The sequence below is a fragment of the Hesperophylax consimilis genome, chromosome 26 (genome assembly GCF_061612785.1).
Source record: "Hesperophylax consimilis isolate HC1 chromosome 26, BYU_Hcon_1.0, whole genome shotgun sequence".
NCBI classification, from domain to species: Eukaryota; Metazoa; Arthropoda; class Insecta; order Trichoptera; family Limnephilidae; genus Hesperophylax; species Hesperophylax consimilis.
The window spans coordinates 6328414-6351737 of NC_142861.1; positions in this window are offsets into that span (position 1 = coordinate 6328414).

The following is a 23324-nucleotide window of genomic DNA, read 5'->3' on the forward strand; positions in this document are numbered from 1 at the left end:
GAACCTTACGGTTGCTTAAACATGAGGGGCAAAGTGGTATTTTTTTGCCTGCAGACCCCCTATGCAGAATTTATCCGAAACACACAATTTTAATTTGACCAATCAGAGGGCCTACATCGTCCAGAAGTTAGGACAATAATACTAACAGATACATCAATTTATCGAGTAAAACGTATAGAAATACGATAATCAATATAGGGGAAGAAGGGGCGTGTTGTTTGTACAGCAATGTGTTTGATCATTGTTATATCTCTGCTTTACTATGCAGATTTAGTGTTAGGAACTCTTGTGATAAAGTAATGGTTCTTTACTATAATTGCGTTTATTTACGTTACAATAAATGAGTCTAGATTTAGTTACACTGTTCATTACCCGAGGGTTGGTAATTCGCTGTTTCTAGAAGCTAGAAGTCTGACTTCTAGAAACTTGTCCCACAGGCAATTGCTACACTCTAGCGACATCTGTAGTAAGACTCTGGAGTAAGCTTTCTGACTAGTGCCATCTATCGCTTGAATACCCAACGTATTACCAAACATCACAATCATCATAAATAACAGATTTACGTGAAACCATCACTTTGAGAACCTGAGGAATGCAATTCCAGTATTCGAATTTGCTTGCTTACTTTAAAAAAGATTATTTTTATAATTTGAACTTATCGCAATTATGAAAATATCACAAACGTTATATTAAATTTTTTATTGCCGCGAAATTGAATAAAATTTATTGCTTTTGAAAAGTTCGTTTTTATTGCTATTTCTCGAAAGACATGGTCATTTTAAATTTCCGTGAAATAATAAACTTGCAGTAAATTGTTTTTCAATAATTTTGGAACATGATAGATAACGTGAATATAAAATGCGAGGGTACAGATCTACACACTTATGTGGGAAAGCGGTCAAAAGATGAAATAACTAACAAATTAACTATAAATGGGGAGCAAAAGGAGATGAGAAAGAGGAATGTAAGGGTATATATATATATATATATATATATTGTCCTCTTCCCGTAGTATGTTGATCCAGTAAGAAGTCGTTAGACTAAGTTGATCCACCTTTAACACCAAATAACTTGGCTATTATGGAATACATCTGTATGAACTGACAACAGTGGTACAATAATTATCAATGTTGCCAGTTTGCCAGAAAAACCCTTTGATATACTGTTAATAAAATCTCAAATTTTGTATGGAAATCGGATGCATAATTTATGTTGATCTACCCAAATTGGCATACTTATGTTGATCTCATATATATTGATCTATTCCCGTAGTATGTTGATTCAGGTAAGAAGTTATTAGACAAAGTTGATCTGTGTCCCTATATATGGTTTTACTAAATGAACCAATCAAGGGGCAATCGGTGGACTGTTCATCACAAGGTTTTATGTGATTCCGTAATCTTTTGTGATATTGAACCCAAAGTATTAGTCTCTAGAGTCGAATATCGCATGAAATGACTGTGAGATGGTACCGTTTCAAATCAAAATGACGTGTGTTGCTTGAATTGTTTATAAGAAATGTATGCGTATTTAGATTGAAACGAAAATTTCGCAAAAACAAATCCATAAAAAAATCATAACTTAGCAGGGGTACACGGGTTCATAGGGTGAGGTTTGTCTAAGTCCTGGCGGCGGATGCGTTTGCCCATCTACTGCGTGGCGGGCCGGATCGAAAAAGAAACTGGTTGAGGGATACCTTTCGACCATAAAAATCCAAAATGGCGGCAAAAGGAATAATGTTACGTAGGAAACTTTGAACCTGTATCTTTTACCATCTCTCCTGATTACGCTTCGTGATTTAGTAGGGTAGGCCGGGTTCTTGGTTATAATGGGTAATTAATGGGTGATTGGACGCGGTTGGAGCTAACTAAAAACTGTCCAAAGAAGAGAAGCTAGCAGTCCACAATGGAGTGCTGGTACCTACCCTAATATATGGAAATGAGGCATGGAATTGGCAGAAGAAGGCTGAAAGTAGACAGAATACTGTAGAAATGAGATCCCTGAGGCATATGTGCGGTAAAATCATGTATGACGAAATGTGCGTATGCTGTGTCTATTCTACAGGTATTTTATTAGAGCCTGTTAAAAGGAGAAGCAGCATTGATCCCCGGTGCACCGTGCACGTGCTTTATACCCGACGGACACGAGCGGAACACAGGTTCACAGTAAAGTTGATGTTATCTATATATGAACGGGTCGTTTCTCCGACTCGTTTTACCGTAAGTCGGCTCGCATGTGGAACGAGCTATCAGCATCTGTTTTTCCTCCTCCATATAATTCGCGCCTCTTTAAGACCAGCATTAATAAATTCATTCCTACAGCCCCTACCTTAACCCGCCTCATAACGCTGCCCAACAATGATCATTTTGTATGTCTTTATATTCAAATTCGCAAATATGATTTTTTATGTGACACCTATCACAAGAGCGCCCCTGTCTTTACACTCTAAATACAGAGAAACTATGTCGCCACCCAGTTGGGCAGCGTTATAAGGCGGGTTAAGGTAGGGGCTGTAGGGATGAATTTATTAATGCGGATCTGAAAGAGGCGCGAATTATATGGAGGAGTAAAAACAGATGCTGATAGCTCGTTCCACATGCGAGCCGACTTACGGTAAAACGAGTCGGAGAAACGACCCGTTCATATATAGATAACATCAACTTTACTGTGAACCTGTGTTCCGCTCGTGTCCACCAAGTATCAAACAGGTGCACGGTATTATATGGAGGAAAAAACACACACACGAGCGGACTTACGCAAAAACGATTTGTAAAAACGACCCGTTCTCATAAAGACAACATCAACTTTATTGTGAACGTGCGTTACGCTCGTGACCGCCGAGTATCACGCACGTGCACCGGGGATCAATGCTGCTAGCTCTTTTAACAGGCTCTAATAAAATACCTGTAGAATAGATTTCGTCATACATGATTTTACCGCACATATGCATCAGGGATCTCATTTCTACAGTATTCAGTGTACTTTCAGCCTTCTTCTGCCAGTTCCATGCCTCACTTCCATATATTAGGGTAGGTACCAGCACTCCATCGTGGAGTTTCGCTTCTTTGGACAGTTTTTTGCTATCTCCAACCGCGTTCAATCATCCATTGATTACCCATTTTAAATAATTACCCATTATAATCAAGAACCCGGCCACCCCTACTAAGTCACGAAGCGTAATCAGGAGAGGTGGCAAGAAGTTCAAAATATACCATATAGCATTATTCCTTTTGCCGCCATTTTAGATTTTTATGGCCAAAAGGTATCCCTCAACCAGTCTCTTTCGATCCGGCAAGTCCACAATGGAGTGCTGGTACCTACCCTAATATATGGAAATGAGCATGAAACTGGCAGAAGAAGGCTGAATACTGTAGAAATGAGATCCCTGAGGCATATGTGCGGTAAAATCATGTATGACGAAATGTGCGTATGCTGTGTCTATTGTAGGGGTATTTTATTAGAGCCTGTTTATATATGAACGGGTCGTTTCTCCAACTCGTTTTATCGTAAGTCGGCTCGCATGTGGAACGAGCTATCGGCATCTGTTTTTCCTCCTCCATATAATCCGGGCCTCTTTAAGACCCGCATTAATAAATTCATTCCTACAGACCCTACCTTAACCCGCCCCATAACGCTGCCCAACTAGGTGGCGACATAGTTTCTCTGTATTTAACGTGTAAAGACAGGGGCGCTCTAGTGAGATGTGTCACATAAAAAAGTCATACCTCCGAATTTGAATATGGAGGAATACAAAATGATCTATATTATAAGTTATAACCAATGAATTCACCCAATTTTTATCGATTATCACTTTTTATTAGGATTTAAAAAAAATCGTTAACTTTATAATCACATAACTCTTGAAAAGAAAGTCCCAATGATTGGCATAAATCATTCAAATCGAATAAACATTATTTTTTAAATATTAATATTCTGTATAAATTATTGTCACATCTTACCGGAAATCGTTATATTTTAAAGTTCTCTAAATAAAATTAAATCTTCTTATTTAAAAGAATTATCTCACATTTAATATTATTTAAACAATATGACCGGAAGTCGGCATCTTTCAGTGAAAAAACACCACAAGGTGGTTACAAATGCAATTATATTTAATCAATTTTTTCGATTATATTTTATGTGAAGAATTTTTCACAGAGGCCCAATGAATATTATACAATGAAATCACTTGCTTCATCGGTAGAGGAGACCAAAGCCAATTGAACCAATTTGACTTTAACATTTTCTACGTCTTGCATATAAAGTTTACGATAAAAATACTTATAATCAACGTCAGACAATTTAACTGCCCACCAAATTCGTATACGATTTTTTTTCAATCTCATATAAATTAAGCTATATACTCATAAACCAATTGAGTGAAATGCTGCAATGACCCCGACCCCGGGGTCATTGCAGCATTAACGGAATGTTGATTGAAATGTAGAATTTAGGCACATAGTTGTCCAATTTCAATAACTTCGATGACGAAAAGCAGTTTTTATAATTAGTTTAAACTTACTCTTCAAAATTTCAATTATTTTTAACGTAATACACTATATATCCTCAAGAAAATCTGTTTAATCACGAACCGTAACTACTTGATGTAATAAAAAAAGAAAAACAAATATATTTTAATATCATAGTTTGCTTTAATCTCGATAAAAACAGAAGAAGAAAAAGTTTTTTTTATGAATGAGATAAAACTTTACCCCAAACAACGTGTAAATATATTAATTAAAATCAAAATATAAACTTCACATTAGGAAAGAGGACAACGAACAAATAAGTACATTGACTAAGTGTTACGGACGGACATGCACTTGAGCAAGACTTAGGAGCTGCACTCACAGAAACTTAAAAAAAACTTGGGTTTATTTGTAGTACGGGGTCAATTATTATTATTATTATGTAATGAGCAGGCAGCATTCTGCTGATGCGCTCATATCTGATTTCACAACAAGTTTGACAGTAATTGAGTTGTACTAGTATAATTATCCCCCGAAAACATTAAAACGGAAACAATATAAACTACTTTTTTAAAAGAAAGACATACATTCCCGGGTTTTGAATAACCTGGCAATATTTGAAAATCTCCTACTACCACCACAGTCAGCTGAAAATGTTGCTTGTGTTGTGATGGAGGACTTAGCCAGCCCAGGAATTGAACACACTACGCCGCGCCTGGGTGGGACCCAAACGCGATGTCAACTCGGCCACCGACCGGTCTAAAATATGACAGAGATCGCTCCAGTGGATAAGTAATAAAACGTAGTTTATAGGCAGTTTATAAAAAAAAAATTGTCTAAAGAAACAGATACATTTTTAAAACAGTAATAAATAAAGTACATTCTGGAATCGTTAATAAGTCGTTTTGAAATATTTAGCCGTGTTAAGTAATCAATAGTAAACGGAAACGCGGTGGCAAAACGTGGAATTCCATAGCCGTTTTTAATTTATTAAAAATATTTATAAAATCAAAGACAAAACAATTAAATGTATTCTAATCAGGGTGTTGTTATAACAAAAGAACGCCGGCCGGGATATATCCGCGGGCGGCCACGCAGCTGCATTATCTTAACAACGAAGTTTAGGTCTGGTAAGTTTTTAGATTCTCACGGCCAAAAGCATTTTTGTTGTTTGTTTTTGGGGTGTTATGCCGTGTTGCGCTAACTCCTTCTTTAGCCGACGTTTCGGACAGCGTTGCAGTGTCCATCATCAGGGCAGATCCGGTAGATCCGAAGATGTGTGGATCTTAAAAAAAAATTTTTGAATACCACACCAGAGTCCCAACTGCTCCCGTCTGGAGCCAGTGAGACTATGGCATCCCCAATTGGGGTTGTTGTGAGACTGAAGGTATTGTGGACCTCGAAGGAGATGACGTAGAGGAAGGTGGGAAAGTACCTGGCTATTCAGATCTGGTTACCAAACACTAATTGTAAAATAGTACAAATTAATTTTAGTAAAATTTATTTGAGCCCGCGACCTTCGGATTGCTAGTCGATAGCCTTACCCCTCGATAACGGAGGCCGTCATTTAGGTACGTTTTAAATTATGTTTTACATTTGAAAGTAGAAGTTTATCACAATTTGGGAGGAGGGTATGTGTACCGCCGCCCCGGGAACCATTTATTTGATAACCCACACTTCTGCCATAGGTCTCCCCAAGTTGTTTGATATGTTTGGTGACTTATCAGGTGTGCCCGAGTTTATGGGGTGAGGTATGTGAGGGGCTTGGCGGCGGATGCGCCTGCCTAATAACTGCGTGGTGGGCCGGATCGATTAGTCCTCTTTCAACGCATCGCCTTGCAACGCAGTAGGAGACTTAGATTCTTATGTATATCACTCGAACACACTGAACCCCAGATTACTACCCACCCATCAAACCTATTTACTTCCCAGAACTCACTCTCCTTCCTTTCCTTCAAAATTCCCCCAGCACAGCATTCACAAAGATGACATAGGCCCTGAGGGTTACGATTTTCCTCAGGGCCTCCTGTGTGGATATGATGTAAAAAATATAAGAAATAAACAAAAATCTTGCTAAACGTTGGCGGTGACCTATGGTAGGGGTGTTGGTTATCTAATAAATGGTTCCCGGGGCGGCGGTACACATAATTGTAATAGTTCTCGAGGGCTCTGATGTACAGACATTATGGCTCCTGTTGATTGACGAACATATACTAAAATATCGTTGGTTGGAATCGTAGCTTGAAATGACTTTAGCCATGTTTAGTAATAAACAAATTAGAATAATTTTTTTAGCAATCATAATTTAAAATTTGAAAAATTTAATTCTCACCAATCTAATCGCCGCAATTTTAATAGGCACATATTATGGATATTACGCTTTGTTTCAACTTAATCATTACAAGAAACTTACGTCGGGAGAGATGGTAAAAGATACATTAAAATAAAATTTTATTCAATCAATGTTCAAAATTTCTCTTATAAAATGACTTAGACAAATCTCACCCCATGAACCCGGGCGCCCCTGCTAAGTCACGAAACGTAGTAAATGATGCATTAAAGTTACATTTTTGTTTAATAAAGTTCAAAAGATTTTGTTGATCTCATATATATTGATCTATTCCCGTAGTATGTTGATCCAGGTAAGAAGTTATTAGACAAAGTTGATCTGTGTCCCTATATATGGTTTTACTAAATGAACCAATCAAGGGGGCAATCGGTGGACTGTTCATCACAAGGTTTTATGTGATTCCGTAATCTTTTGTGATATTGAACTCAAAGTATTAGTCTCTAGAGTCGAATATCGCATGAAATGACTGTGAGATGGTACCGTTTCAAATCAAAATGACGTGTGTTATTTGAATTGTTTATAAGAAATGTATGCGTATTTAGATTGAAACGAAAATTTCGCAAAAACAAATCCATAAAAAAATTATAACTTAGCAAGGGTACACGGGTTCATAGGGTGAGGTTTGTCTAAGTCCTGGCGGCGGATTCGTTTGCCCATCTACTGCGTGGCGGGCCGGATCGAAAGAAACTGGTTGAGGGATACCTTTCGACCATAAAAATCCAAAATGGCGGCAAAAGGAATAATGTTATGTAGGAAATTTTGAACCTGTATCTTTTACCATCTCTCCTGATTACGCTTCGTGACTTAGTAGGGGAGGCCGGGTTCTTGATTATAATGGGTAATTAATGGATGATTGGACGTGGTTGGAGCTAACTAAAAACTGTCCAAAGAAGCGAAGCTAGCAGTCCACAATGTAGTGCTGGTACCTACCCTAATATATGGAAATGAGGCATGGAATTGGCAGAAGAAGGCTGAAAGTAGACAGAATACTGTAGAAATGAAATCCCTGAGGCATATGTGCAGTAAAATCATGTATGACGAAATGTGCGTATGCTGTGTCTATTCTACAGGTATTTTATAAGAGCCTGTTAAAAGAAGCTAGCAGCGTTGATCCCCGGTGCACCGTGCACGTGCGTGATACTCGACGGACACGAGCGGAACACAGGTTCACAGTAAAGTTGATGTTATCTATGTATGAACGGGTCGTTTCTCCGACTCGTTTTACCGTAAGTCGGCTCGCATGTGGAACGAGCTATCAGCATCTGTTTTTCCTCCTCCATATAATTCGCGCCTCTTTAAGACCAGCATTAATAAATTCATTCCTACAGCCCCTACCTTAACCCGCCTCATAACGCTGCCCAACCGGTTGGCGACATAGTTTCTATGTATTTAACGTGTAAAGACAGGGGCGTTCTAGTGAGAGGTGTCACATAAAAAAATCATACAGCCGAATTTGAATATGAAGACTTACAAAAACTTCCGTCTGGAGCCAGTGAGACTATGGCATCCTCAAAGGAGACCTCAAAGGAGATGGCGAGGAGAAAGGTGGGAGAGTACCTGGCTATTCAGATAAAACCAAACACTAATTGTAAAATAGTGCAAATTAATTTTAATAAAATTTATTTGAACCCGCGACCTTCGGATTGCTAGTCGAGAGCCACCTCAAGTAGTTTGATATGTTTGGTGACTTAGCAGGAGTGCCCGGGTTTATGGGGTGAGGTTTGTTCGGTTCTTGGCGGCGGATGCGCTTGCCTACCAAATGCGTGGTGGGCCGGATCGATTAATCCTCTTTCAACGCATCGCCTTGCAACGCAGTAGGAGAGTTGGATTCTTATGTTTATCACTCGAACACACTGACCCCCAGATTACTACCCACCAATCCATACCTATTTCCTTCCCAGAACTCACTGTCCTTCCTTTCTTTCAAAGTACCCCCAACACAGCATTCACAAAGATGACTTAGGCCTTGAGGGTTACGATTTTCCTTAGGGCCTCCTGTGTGGAGACGATGTAAAAAAATACAAAAAATAAACAACTATCTCGCTAAATCGTTGGCGGTGAGTAATGGTAGGGGTATTGGTTATCTAATAAATGGCTCCCGGGGCGGCGGTACACATAATTGTAATAATTCTCGAGGGCTCTGATGTACCTACAGACATTATGGCTCCTGTTGATTGACGAACATATACTAAAACATCGTTGGTTGGAATCGGTGCTTGAAATGACTTTAGCCATGTTTAGTAAAAAAACAAATTGGAATAAATTTTTCAGCAATTTCAATTTAAAATTTGAAAAATTAAATTCTCACCAATCTAATCACCGCAATTTTAATAGGCACATATTATGGATATTACGCTTTGTTTCAACTTAATCATTACAAGAAACTTACGTCGGGAGAGATGGTAAAAGATACATTAAAATAAAATTTTATTCAATCAATGTTCAAAATCTCTCTTTTAAAATGACTTAGACAAATCTCACCCCATGAACCCGGGCACCCCTGCTAAGTCACGAAACGTAGTAAATGATGCATTAAAGTTACATTTTGTTTAATCAAGTTCAAAAGATTTTTTAAGCATGGATTTGACGTTTGCGAAAGTTCCATTTTAATATAAATACGCGTGAGGCAGTCTATCCTCTTTAAGTACAAAGTCATTTTCATAGAATATGGATGTTCTAACAGAATCTAAAAAGTACCACGACGCGCGCGGAATCGGCGGTTTTCAATTTACAACGCATGCAAGCCGTCAAGTTTGACAGAAATATATAGATCAACAAAATAAATCGTGTAAAATGTATATGCGACCGAAAAATGGGCGTGGCTTACAGCAAAATCTCGATGACACAAGTTGATCTGTACGGATTTACATATGTATGCCAGCTTGGGTAGTGGATCAACATATCCGGGGTGGATCAACAAATGCAAACGGATCAACATATACCTGGCGTACCGTCGCGCGAGATCAACATAGTACGAGAGGGGATAAATATATATATATATATATATATATATATATATATATATGTGTATCGTACAAAAATATTAAAAATCCTGAAATTTATAAGAAAGTGATGATTTTTTTTTTTGTAAAATATTGCAATTTTATTTATAATAATGAGATTATTATTGAGTAATTTTACCTACGGTTTTCTCAAAACAGCATTAAACAAGTTATAAGCATAAATTTAGTTGTAAGTATTAAAAATGCCTTAATCAGCACTGTGAAGACTATTCTATATGAAACCACGGAAAAGTAACATTACTCAAAATTGTGGCTTGAAGGGTTGAGGGGTTTTACCAAAACACAGTCGAATGATACATGACAGGTCTGAAGATTTGTCTAGAAGCTCGTTTAGAGCAGATACCCATGAAACGTTATATAATTTTTTTATCTGTGGTTTTGAAAATTAGAACTTTTTTGATGTTCACTACTATTATTATCTTTATTTTTTATTATTTAATACTATCAAACAAAGTAACAATCCGCGTTTGTCAGTTTGTGCGCTTAGGTCTTGTTAAACTACTTTTTGATTTTGGGTATTTTGAAAAGGTTTTCTATCAATTAGAGAATTTCTTCGGAAAGGTAATAATACATGCATATTATATTCATAGAAAGTCGAGAAAAGGCGATGTTTTGTAATAAAATCGTAACAAATATTTTCGTGCGCTAACATTGCAAATGCTATTTAAACCTTACGAGACACATCAACATATTGTTACGGAATTGTGTATCTTAAAAAGGCCTAAAGAAAAGTTTGCAAGGGTATATGCCTATCTCCTACGGATAACTCCCAACAACGCCAGGTACAGGTCACATAGTAATTAATAAATTGCTTATAACCTAACAATATTTCATTTTATTTTATTGAAATAATTTGTGTTATTTCTAAATTAAATCATTAACAAAAAGTATAGTTTATTTCCAACACGTTTCAGAGTGGAAGATACTTTCAGTACTGCCCTGGTAAAAGATCAGAATTCAGAATTGAAACGTTATTTGTAAGGCTTCAGCTATGTTTGATAGCCAAGTCTGAATAGTCATGCGCTTCCCCACCTTTCTGTTCCACTTGCCCATCTCCTTCCCCTCACCATTAGGATGATTCTCACAATCTCACCGTCTCCCGACAACTTGGAGAAGCTGCGACGCTTGCGCGGTATTTACTCAAAACATAGTTGACACGAGTTAAACAATAAATCAACAGTTTGATTATTTCCATAAAGTTGTTAAAGCTCCGGCCCACACTTTGACAGTTTTAATGCCCGCTGTGGGTATATATTTGGTTGGAAACAACATCTCCTCAGTCGTGTTCCAGCAGTCAGCCACAATGGCAACCTTCAGCAACATGATTTCTGGTAAGAAAACTCCATATTATCTCTAATTATACTTGTATTCTTACAACATTATATCCGAAGAATTAGAATCCAATAGAATCTCATAATTGACGGCTACAACAAAACTCAACGCAGAAAACCTGTTAAATTATACTTTAATACCAGCTCTTAGAGGATTGGAGTTGGCAACATGGTGTCACATCTACACACACATGCACATACTTCACCACGTCTTTATACAACTATCCTGAAGATGGATTCTGTAATGCTGTCCGAAAAGTTGGCTTAATAAGAAGTTAGCGTAAGGCGGCATAATACCCAAAAAAATTATTATTTTGTTGTTAGGACAATTCGGCAACTTAAAATATTTTTTACCATAATGTGGTCGTTGTTATTCTAAAAATTTTTTTTTCAAGATTTGCAAATTATTTTTTTAATGGTATTCGAAATGAAGTAGTTATTATAGTTTTCGGTGTTATTATCTATGTTTGCTTTCTAAAGATTAATATTATTAATTGCATTTCTCTGCTTTCGAGAAAAGTATGTATTTTTTTAAATAATACACTATAAGTAGGAGCAGAAGGCTTAGGAGTATTTCCACTTTGCAATAAAATCCAAATAAATGAAATACTTAATATAAGGTGATAAAATAAACATTAAAAATTTTATTATCAAAAAAAAAAATACAATTTTTGACTTGATTGATATTTTGGATACGAACTATTTTTCAATTATTTTCCTCCCAATATGCATTCTGATAATTCTCATATGAGCTGTAAATTGTAAAATGTTAAGAGGCTTTTTGAACTTAATCAAAAACCATGAAAAAAATCCAATTCCCGTTACGATTATTTTATTTTTTCAATTAAAAAACAGAAAACGTTTTAATATCCATGATATCTATCCGATACAACTAAATGGAAATCATAACAAAACAAAATCTAGCTCAAATTTGTAAATACGATAAAAACAAAACTCATATTAACATTTTGAATTGCTAACGACATAGTTATGTATTTTAAATCTTATTAAAAAAATGTTTTTTCTTCAAACTTTTGAAAACTGTATTTGATATTTTGTGCTGATTTAATACTTGTCTTATAACGAAATCCCTCCCTGACTCTGGCGTCCGGGTTTCAGGAAACCTTCACACCTTTTAAATCGAATATCTCCCTTGTTCCTGTTAACCTCAAATGTCAGTTTGTTTTCTTTCGCACCGATATTAGAATAACAATAATAACTTACGACATCAGAGTTTTCTACAAAAAACCGTCACCAGAGATGAGAAACATTTTCATATGGGTTAAAATAATATTCAAAAGTTGTAAATACACAGAGGAAACGTACGGATTTAAAATACTGCTGATTTATTAAATTATTCGATTTAATGTGAAAAACGGGGCTGCAGGCCTTTAACGAATTAATTGACGAGTTCAGTTATTTACCAGGGCAATTTTGCTTCGAGTAATCTCTTGATTACACGGCATGGCAATAATCTCCCCAGGATCTCAGATTTCGTTGGAGATCACTAAGACGGAACATGCTTTGTGTTTTGCACTCTCAACAGCTGCACCAGTCTCTTCCTGAAGTGGAAGTGTCTATTGTTATTACTGTGTCTACATTATGGTCCAACTAGCTGCTTCAATGATTGTCCGTCCATATTAGCTACCTGTTGTCTGAATGCATCACAGGTAAATGGAGAAATAATATACTTGATATAGTTGCTTTTAATCAATATGTTTGTTTTTTTTCAGTATTCTTTCTTGCATTTTTTGTGAGCATTGCAAGATGCAACCCTCAAGATGCTCTTACCAATAGCATCAACCAATTCACCAAGGATTTATTAGAGGTAATGTTTTATTAAGACGAGAAACCTACTAGAGATAACACTGAGATAACTATTCTAAAAAACAATCTATGTATTCTTGTAGTATATCTCATGGTAGTTATCAGTGAGCTGTTTTGGAAAGCCACCTACGAGTTACCTACTTAAGGAATAAGGAACCAGATATAAAGGCTTTTAAGGGCCCTTGGGGTGATATTTCACGAAAAAGGGCAATACGTTTACTATATTTTATGGATTTGAAGAATTGCTTTTTTGAATGGTTATTTATTTATTACCTATAAGGATCTTTAAATATACAGATTAAAACGTTTTTATTATTAGAATTAGTGTTACCATACTAAAAGGATTAAAATATACAATTATATGCAATTTATGTAAAATTTTAACTAATAACTAAAATCGAATATCTCGAATATCTATACATGGTTTTTCGGTGCTATTAAAAGCAACAAGTTGTTGAGCAAAGCATTTGATCGAGGTGATCATGAAATTTTACTACTCAAATAATTCATAGTTGGCTTTTTGAACAAATGCTTATCTTTTTTGTTGTTTGTTTTTGGGGTGTTATGCCGTGTTGCGCTAACTCCTTCTTTAGCCGACGTTTCGGACAGCGTTGCAGTGTCCATCATCAGGGCAGATCCGGTAGATCCGAAGATGTGGATATCTAGATATCTACCGGATCTGCCCTGATGATGGACACTGCAACGCTGTCCGAAACGTCGGCTAAAGAAGGAGTTAGCGCAACACGGCATAACACCCCAAAAACAAACAACAAAAATGCTTTTGGCCGTGAGAATCTAAAAACTTAAATGCTTATCTTTTTTACCTCTTATTTTAAATCGAGAAAAAAATATGTATTAATAAATAAATATGAATCGAAATAAATCTTAGCGTTGTCAGGTATTCTCCAAGGGTCAAACCATGTTTCACTGTTTTTCCTCATACTTCGCGGCCGGTAAAATTTGCGTGACATCGACAGCCGCCACACCCTACTTCCTGTTTCCCGCACTGATTTTGCACGGAATAAAACTCCGAGCTCTCTAATTTTAATAAATATCTCCAGTTTTATATGGTTTATCGCATAAATTAATACGAGATTTAAATTGATTAGTTAAAAATAATGATGTAATTTATCATTGGAGAAGAAGACATTACTAACAAATCAAACCAAAAGTCAAACGGAACAAGACATAGAAAATTAAAAAATGAATGCTGTGACAAATAAGGGCCGAGCAAAGCAAAATTGCAATTCGCTTTATATCCCTAATGCTACGTTTAAACACGACAAAATGTCCGCTAGCCGAGCCACGAATTATGGGAAAGCAACGAAGCAACGTCGTGTTTATACGTAGCATTAGACCTTACATTTACAAAGAAGTAATTTATGTAATATTTTATCAACTGCCTGGGTTTTAATAGATTTATGTGATATTTTATCAACTGCCTGCTCAAATCTGTAAAGAGGGTGTTAAGGGACGTAGATGATTTACTTTAACCATTGATTCCTGGTATTGTTTTGAGTAAAAAATCAAAATTATGCATTGGTTTTTTTAAATTTTTTTTTCCAAAAAATTTTCTACAACAATTAAAAATATTTTTTTCCCAAAAAGAGACTGGAAATTCAGTCGTGTAACCGCTCTATCCCCAACATCGACTCAGCTGTCCAATTCATACGGATTTTCTATCATTTTACAAAACCAATGCGTTGGTAATGTAACTTTTTTAGAGAGGTTAATTTGTGGTTGTGGACCTTTTATGAATAAATCCACGTTTAATCTATATTACAAACAATTAAAGGCTTTTTTCGGTAAAGAACGAGCGATTCAAATTGTTTGGGGATACCTGATTGGATGCATACTGGACATGTATAATTAAGCAATTGATATTATGGTCTTATAAAATGTCTAATATCAAAGAGTAGAAATGTTTAGGTAATGCTGCAAATATACAAAATTAATGGCTGTTATTTATTGCAGACTGTCTACCCGGCCAATAAAAATGACGGCAAAAACATCGTCATGTCCGGAATATCGACGCATATTATTCTGTCCATGGCGTCTCTAGGTGCCGGAGGAAAAACGCTTGAAGACCTGAATCACGGTCTATACATGAACTCGGTATGTATCTCTGCTAGATATATCCAAGAACTTCACCCCATGAAATAAATATAATAATTATTTTAATTTTTATCTTAAGTTTTCAGTACATGCAAATGAACATTTATAATAAGTTATTTCACATCTTAAAAGCTCACACTACTCTGAATGGAAGAAGAGTTTACATAGCAAGTTTTATATTGTTCATGCATAATCTGTGTGAAGTATTAAGGAAATGACAGTTTGATTACACTATTTTTATTTTTTTGAATCAATAACACCTTATAGGTATGAGGCAAATGGGTATAGCTAAGTAATTCATAATTTTCTGACTTGTACCCGGTGTTGCTTAACTTTTCTCTACTTTCTGTAAATATAATGTACATGTGTTATTTATACACACATATATATATATATATATATATATATATATATTTATCCCCTCTCGTACTATGTTGATCTCGCGCGACGGTACGCCAGGTATATGTTGATCCGTTTGCATTTGTTGATCCACCCCGGATATGTTGATCCACTACCCAAGCTGGCATACATATGTAAATCCCTACAGATCAACTTGTGTCATCGAGATTTTGCTGTAAGCCACGCCCATTTTTCGGTCGCATATACATTTTACACGATTTATTTTGTTGATCTATATATTTCTGACAAACTTGACCGCTTGCATGTGTTGTAACTTGTAACCGCCAATTTCGCGCGCGTTGTGGTACTTTTTAGATTCCGTTAGAACATCCATATTCTATGAAAATGACTCTGTACTTAAAGAGGATAGACTGCCTCACGCGTATTTATATTGAAATGGAACTTTCAAAAACGTCAAATCCATGCTTAAAAAATCTTTTGAACTTGATTAAACAAAAATGTAACTTTAATGCATCATTTACTACGTTTCGTGACTTAGCAGGGGTGCCCGGGTTCATGGGGTGAGATTTGTCTAAGTCATTTTATAAGAGAAATTTTGAACATTGATTGAATAAAATTTTATTTTATGTATCTTTTACCATCTCTCCCGACGTAAGTTTCTTGTAATGATTAAGTTGAAACAAAGCGTAATATCCATAATATGTGCCTATTAAAATTGCGGTGATTAGATTGGTGAGAATAAAATTTTTCAAATTTTTATTGAAATTGCTGAAAAATTTATTCCAATTTGTTTTTTACTAAACATGGCTAAAGTCATTTCAAGCACCGATTCCAACCAACGATGTTTTAGTATATGTTCGTCAATCAACAGGTGCCATAATGTCTGTACATCAGAGCCCTCGAGAATTATTACAATTATGTGTACCGCCGCCCCGGGAGCCATTTATTAGATAACCAATACACCTACCATTAGTCACCGCCAACGATTTAGCGAGATAGTTGTTTATTTTTTGTATTTTTTTACATCGTCTCCACACAGGAGGCCCTAAGGAAAATCGTAACCCTCAAGGCCTATGTCATCTTTGTGAATGCTGTGTTGGGGGTATTTTGAAAGAAAGGAAGGTCAGTGAGTTCTGGGAAGGAAATAGGTATGGATGGGTGGGTAGTATTCTGGGGGTCAGTGTGTTCGAGTGATAAACATAAGATTCCAACTCTCCTACTGCGTTGCAAGGCGATGCGTTGAAAGAGGATTAATCGATCCGGCCCACCACGCATTTGGTAGGCAAGCGCATCTGCCGCCAAGAACCGAACAAACCTCACTCCATAAACTCGGGCACTCCTGATAAGTCACCAAACATATCAAACAACTTGAGGTGGCTCTCGACTAGCAATCCGAAGGTCGCGGGTTCAAACAAATTTTATTAAAATTAATTTGCACTATTTTACAATTAGTGTTTGGTTATATCTGAATAGCCAGGTACTCTCCCACCTTCCTCCTCGTCATCTCCTTTGAGGTCTCCTTTGAGGATGCCATAGTCTCACTGGCTCCAGACGGAAGTTTTTGTAAGTCTCCATATTCAAATTCAGCGGTATGATTTTTTTATGTGACACCTCTCACTAGAGCGCCCCTGTCTTTACACGTTAAATACATAGAAACTATGTCGCCAACCGGTTGGGCAGCGTTATGAGGCGGGTTAAGGTAGGGGCTGTAGGAATGAATTTATTAATGCGGGTCTTAAAAGGCCCGGATTATATTGATAGCTCGTTCCACATGCGAGCCGACTTACGATAAAACGAGTCGGAGAAACGACCCGTTCATATATGTATAGATAACATCAACTTAACTGTGAACGTGTATTCCGCTCGGTCCGTCGAGTATCAAGCACGTGCACGGTGAACCGGGGATCAATGCTGCTAGCTCCTTTTAACAGGCTCTAATAAAATATCTGTAGAATAGACACAGCATACGCACATTTCGTCATACATGATTTTATCGCACATATGCCTCAGGGATCTCATTTCTACAGTATTCTGTCTACTTTCAGCCTTCTTCTGCCAATTCCATGCCTCATTTCCATATATTAGGGTAGGTACCAGCACTCCATTGTGGACTGCTAGCTTCGCTTCTTTGGACAGTTTTTAGTTAGCTCCAACCGCGTCCAATCATCCACTAATTACCCATTATAACCAAGAACCCGGCCTCCCCTACTAAGTCACGAAGCGTAATCAGGAGAGATGGTAAAAGATACAAGTTCAAAATTTCCTACATAACATTATTCCTTTTGCCGCCATTTTGGATTTTTATGGTCGAAAGGTATCCCTCAACCAGTTTCTTTCGATCCGGCCCGCCACGCAGTAGATGGGCAAACGCATCCGCCGCCAGGACTTAGACAAACCTCACCCTATGAACCCGTGTACCCCTGCTAAGTTATGATTTTTTTATGGATTTGTTTTTGCGAAATTTTCGTTTCAATCTACATACGCATACATTTCTTATAAAAAATTCAAGAAACACACGTCATTTTGATTTGAAACGGTACCATCTCACAGTCATTTCATGCGATATTCGACTCTAGAGACTAATACTTTGAGTTCAATATCACAAAAGATTACGGAATCACATAAAACCTTGTGATGAACAGTCCACCGATTGCCCCCTTGATTGGTTCATTTAGTAAAACCATATATAGGGACACAGATCAACTTTGTCTAATAACTTCTTACCTGGATCAACATTCAACATACTACGGGAATAGATCAATATATATGAGATCAACAAAATCTTTTGAACTTGATTAAACAAAAATGTAACTTTAATGCATCATTTACTACGTTTCGTGACTTAGCAGGGGTGCCCGGGTTCATGGGGTGAGATTTGTCTTAGTCATTTTATAAGAGAAATTTTGAACATTGATTGAATAAAATTTTATTTTAATGTATCTTTTACCATTTCTCCCGACGTAAGTTTCTTGTAATGATTAAGTTGAAACAAAGCGAAGTAATGATTAAGTTGAAACAAAGAAACGGCCTAGATGAAAGCGACACTCAGAACCGAAGAAGATATAACCTGAGAACGAGAAGAGCCGACCCCAACAGCCTACCTAGGCAATGAGTTGGGATAGTGCTAGGAAGAAGAAGAAGAAGAAAGCGTAATATCCATAATATGTGACTATTAAAATTGCGGCGATTAGATTGGTGAGAATTAAATTTTTCAAATTTTAAATTATGATTGCTAAAAAATTTATTCTAATTTGTTTATTACTAAACATGGCTAAAGTCATTTCAAGCTACGATTCCAACCAACGATATTTTAGTATATGATCGTCAATCAACAGGAGCCATAATCTCTGTACATCAGAACCCTCGAGAACTATTACAATTATGTGTACCGCCGCCCCGGGAACCATTTATTAGATAACCAACACCGCTATCATAGGTCACCGCCAACGTTTAGCGAGATTGTTGTTTATTTCTTATATTTTTTACATCATATCCACACAGGAGGTCCTGAGGAAAATCGTAACCCTCAGGGCCTATGTCATCTTTGTGAATGCTGTGCTTGGGGAATTTTGAAGGAAAGGAAGGAGAGTGAGTTCTGGGAAGTAAATAGGTTTGATGGGTGGGTAGTAATCTGGGGTTCAGTGTGTTCGAGTGATATACATAAGAATCTAACTCTCCTACTGCGTTGCAAGGCGATGCGTTGAAAGAGGACTAATCGATCCGGCCCACCACGCAGTTATTAGGCAGGCGCATCCGCCGCCAAGCCCCTCACATACGTCACCCCATAAACTCGGGCACTCCTGATAAGTCACCAAACATATCAAACAACTTGGGGAGACCTATGGCAGAAGTGTGGGTTATCAAATAAATGGTTCCCGGGGCGGCGGTACACATACCCTCCTCCCAAATTGTGATAAACTTCTACTTTCAAATGTAAAACATAATTTAAAACGTACCTAAATGACGGCCTCCGTTATCGAGGGGTAAGGCTATCGACTAGCAATCCGAAGGTCGCGGGCTCAAATAAATTTTACTAAAATAAATTTGTATTATTTTACAATTAGTGTTTGGCAACTAGATCTGAATAGCCAGGTACTCTCCCAACTTTCTCCCCGTCATCTCCTTCGAGGTTCACAATATCTTCAGTCTCACAACAACCCCAATTGGGGATGCCATAGTCTCACTGGCTCCAGACGGTAGCAGTTGGGACTCTGGTGCGATATTCATTTTTTTTTTATAATGAAAATAGAAATATTGGTTCAGTATTATAATCAGATAATGATTAATACATCAGTGAATAACATTCATTTAACATGACCACCCAACGAGAGGCTGATTTGTTTCACAGTTTATGGATGACATGTGCAGTGCTATACTAATAGACAGTTTTTAGTTAGCTCCAACGGCGTCCAATCATCCATTAATTACCCATTATAACCAAGAACCCGGCCTCCCCTACTAAGTCACGAAGCGTAATCAGGAGAGATGGTAAAAGATACAGGTTAAAAATTTCCTACATAACATTATTCCTTTTGCCGCCATTTTGGATTTTTATGGTCGAAAGGTATCCCTCAACCAGTTTATTTCGATCCGGCCCGCCACGCAGTAGATGGGAAAACGCATCCGCCGCCAGGATCTAGACAAACCTCACCCTATGAACCCGTGTACCCCTGCTAAGTTATGATTTTTTTATGGATTTGTTTTTGCGAAATTTTCGTTTCGATCTAAATACGCATACATTTCTTATAAACAATTCAAGCAACACACGTCATTTTGATTTGAAACGGTACCATTTCACAGTCATTTCATGCGATATTCGACTCTAGAGACTAATACTTTGAGTTCAATATCACAAAAGATTACGGAATCACATAAAACCTTGTGATGAACAGTCCACCGATTGCCCCTTGATTGGTTCATTTAGTAAAACCATATATAGGGACACAGATCAACTTTGTCTAATAACTTCTTACCTGGATCAACATACTACGGGAATAGATCAATATATATGAGATCAACATAAGTATGCCAATTTGGGTAGATCAACATACTACGGGAAAAGATCAATATATATGAGATCAACATAAGTATGCCAATTTGGGTAGATCAACATAAATTATGCATCCGATTTCCATACAAATTTTGAAAATTTTACTAACAGTATATCAAATGGTTTTTCTGGCAAACTGGCAACAGTGATAATTATTGTACCACTGTTGTCAATTCATTCAGATGTATTCCATAATAGCCAAGTTATATGGTGTTAAAGGTGGATCAACTTAGTCTAACAACTTCTTACTGGATCAACATAATACGGGAAGAGGACAATATATATATATATATATATATTTGTATAAAGCATACTTTGAGCCACATTATATACACTTTTTTTTTAATGCCATTTTGTTTAATCAACCCTTAAAAACTACCCCCTCACAGCTATATACGTCTATGATGTACCGTTAAAAATATATATCGATACATACATCTAGAGCATACTTTGAAGACATATTTTTATTCTGTACAGACGATAGTTTGAAGACAGTCCTCAATGTATGCGTTATATATAATTTCCCGTCGTGGTCTCAAACAATGCTTTTCACAGAGAGGTGTTTCGTGTACATATAGCATACTTTCGACCTATGGTAAGTAGGAAACTTCCATTGGAATAATGTGTAATTATTAATATTCTTGACGCCAGATGGCACAAATAATAATATCAAATATGTAGATATTTACGCGCTGTGAATTTGGTACATTATGATAAAGTAATGTTTCGTCTTCAAGTCAAATCCTTTATGAAACTTATTCGCTGAGTTTTTCGAAAGATAAAAGAGTGAAAAATTTCATCCATCTCGTAAAAAATAATTTTCAATACTTATTGTTAATTTTAGCTTTTTTATGGGTACCAACAAACTTCTACCCATAGATAATAGAAACAAAGCGGATATGGCATGGAAGCGTGCCAACTGTCGTCGAGCTTAGACCATACTGCACGGGTTGTACGTTTGGTGACTATGTAGGAGTGTAGATGCAGGGTATTGTTAAGTTATATGATGTTGGCGACACTACACACAAACTAACAACGATTAATGGCCTATCTTCCTTGTTCCGTTACACATTTTAACTTTTGTGTTAGGTAGGCACCTAGATGGTTTTATCCATAGATAATAGAAACAAAGCGGATATGGCATGGAAGTTTGCCAACTGTCATCGAGCTTAGACCATACTGCACGGGTTGTACGTTTGGTGACTATGTAGGAGTGTAGATGCAGGGAATTGTTAGGTTATATGATGTTGGCGACACTACACACAAACTAACAACGATTAATGGCCTATCTTCCTTGTTCCGTTACACAATTTAACTTTTGTGTTAGGTAGGCACTTAGATGGTTTTACCCATAGATAAAAGTAACAAAGCGGATATGGCATGGAAGCTTGCCAACTTTCATCGAGCTTAGACCATACTGCACGGGTTGTACGTTTGGTGACTATGTAGGAGTGTAGATGCAGGGCATTGTTAGGTTATATGATGTTGGCGACACTACACACAAACTAACAACGATTAATGGCCTATCTTCCTTGTTCCGTTACACATTTTAACTTTTGTGTTAGGTAGGCACCTAGATGGTTTTATCCATAGATAATAGAAACAAAGCGGGTATGGCATGGAAGTTTGCCAACTGTCATCGAGCTTAGACCATACTGCACGGGTTGTACGTTTGGTGAATATGTAGGAGTGTAGATGCAGGGCATTGTTAGGTTATATGATGTTGGCGACACTACACACAAACTAACAACAATCAATGGCCTATCTTCCTTGTTCCGTTACACATTTTAACTTTTGTGTTAGGTAGGCACCTAGATGGTTTTATCCATAGATAATAGAAACAAAGCGGATATGGCATGGAAGTTTGCCAACTGTCATCGAGCTTAGACCATACTGCACGGGTTGTACGTTTGGTGACTATGTAGGAGTGTAGATGCAGGGCATTGTTAGGTTATATGATGTTGGCGACACTACACACAAACTAACAACAATCAATGGCCTATCTTCCTTGTTCCGTTACACATTTTAACTTTTGTGTTAGGTAGGCACCTAGATGGTTTTATCCATAGATAATAGAAACAAAGCAGATATGGCATGGAAGCTTGCCAACTTTCATCGAGCTTAGACCATACTGCACGGGTTGTACGTTTGGTGACTATGTAGGAGTGTAGATGCAGGGCATTGTTAGGTTATATGATGTTGGCGACACTACACACAAACTAACAACGATTAATGGCCTATCTTCCTTGTTCCGTTACACATTTTAACTTTTGTGTTAGGTAGGCACCTAGATGGTTTTATCCATAGATAATAGAAACAAAGCGGGTATGGCATGGAAGTTTGCCAACTGTCATCGAGCTTAGACCATACTGCACGGGTTGTACGTTTGGTGAATATGTAGGAGTGTAGATGCAGGGCATTGTTAGGTTATATGATGTTGGCGACACTACACACAAACTAACAACAATCAATGGCCTATCTTCCTTGTTCCGTTACACATTTTAACTTTTGTGTTAGGTAGGCACCTAGATGGTTTTATCCATAGATAATAGAAACAAAGCGGATATGGCATGGAAGTTTGCCAACTGTCATCGAGCTTAGACCATACTGCACGGGTTGTACGTTTGGTGACTATGTAGGAGTGTAGATGCAGGGCATTGTTAGGTTATATGATGTTGGCGACACTACACACAAACTAACAACGATTAATGGCCTATCTTCCTTGTTCCGTTACACATTTTAACTTTTGTGTTAGGTAGGCACCTAGATGGTTTTATCCATAGATAATAGAAACAAAGC